Below are 1,961 nucleotides of genomic sequence, written 5' to 3'. Positions count from 1 at the left end.
ATATATATAATATATTATATTAAATTTGGTCAAAACTTTGTATAGATTAAGTTACATTTTTGTATATTATAAAATTAGAACATCCTTATTTATATATTATAAAAGAGTAAAAAAAGAAAAACATATTATATATATATATATTATATATATATATATATATATAATATATATATTTTGAAAATACAAATTTATTAATATTTTTGAAAAGATTGGATAGAAAAATTACAAAAAGTTTAATTCAATAAAAGTAAAATAAATTTTTGGCATTAGGTATGTTATTTTTAAATAAGTCATTTTTTTTTTTTATGATTATTATATATATATATTAAAAATTAAAAAAAAAAGCTTCTATTAATATATATTTTTTATTTTAATAATAATATTATATATATATAATATATTTTATATTTATATATTTTTTTATTTATTCATTTTGTGTTTTTAAATAAATTTTGATTGTTTAAAAGGAAATTATTCAATTGTATATATAATACTTGTATTCAAGCAAAAAAGAAAAAATAAAATAATGTAATATAAAAAGTTAGGGTTATATGAATAATATATATTACAAAAAAAAAAAAATATATATGACAAAAAGAGCAACTAAAATGTTGTAATATTTATAGAACCTTGGATTATACCTTATGAATATTTTATGGAACTATTATATATATATATATATATATATATATATAATATAAATTTCTTTTTCTTTTTCTTTTTCTTTTTTTTCGAGGATAAACTCTTTATGGCGTTTATATTGTTCTAATTAATATGTTCATAAAATAAGTAAACAATTTATTATTTGAATGAAATAAATATATTAAGAGCTTATTTTTCTTTTTAAAAATATTACCTAAATATAAAAAAATCATGATATCAAATAATATATTTAAAAGTTTTAATAAAAGAAATGAATTTCATTTATATATCTTTTACTAATGATTTAATAAATTTTGTTTTAAAGATAAAAGAAAAAAACACACACACACACACATAAATATATATATATATATATATATATATATATATGTTATGATCATATGAAATTTTTTTTTAATATATATGTATTTTTTTTTTTTTCTCCCACTTAATAAAAAAGAGATATTTATTAAAATAATATAAGCGTCATAACATATACTAATTTGTTGTAAAAAAAAAATATATATATAAAATAAAAAATAAAATTATATATAAGAAATATGTGATATAAATATTTATATAATTAAGCGTCTGAATATTGTGTTAAAAAAATTATTTTTTTATTTATTCCATCGTCCACGCTCATTTTGACAAATAGCATATCCTTACATTAATATGTGTACATTTAAAAAAATAAAATAATATAAAATGATAAAAATGTAAAAATGTAAAAATATAAAAATGTAAAAATGTAAAAATGTAAAAATATGTATATTTAATAAATGGAATATGAAACAATTAAATGAAGTATTTTCAAAAATAAAATATATATATATATATATATATATATATGTATTTTTTTTTTTTTCTTTATTAAATATTATTAATTGCAATAAAAATAATATTATATGATGTGTATACATATAAATTATTTTAACCTGTCGATAATTTTTTTTATTATTCATATATATTACAATATGTTATTCTTTTATTTTAATTTATTTATATTTTTTCTTTCGTCATATAAATAATAAAAAAAAAAAATATATATATATATATATAAATATAACACTATAATATTTTTCGTTCTTTGCACTTTTTTTAAGTTCATATAATATAAATATATATATATATAATATATATATTTTTTTTTTTCGTTTGAGATTTATATTAAAAAATAAAAAGTAATCGCTAAGGAATTATTGTGTATGTAAATATGTAAATTATTACATAATATTTGATTATATATATAATATACAATATATAATATATTTCTTTCCTTTTTTTCTTTTCTTTTCTTTTCTTTTCTTTTCTTTTTT

Source organism: Plasmodium reichenowi, chromosome 2 (assembly GCF_001601855.1).
Source record: "Plasmodium reichenowi strain SY57 chromosome 2, whole genome shotgun sequence".
Lineage (NCBI taxonomy): Eukaryota > Apicomplexa > Aconoidasida > Haemosporida > Plasmodiidae > Plasmodium > Plasmodium reichenowi.
This window is presented reverse-complemented; position numbering follows the sequence as displayed.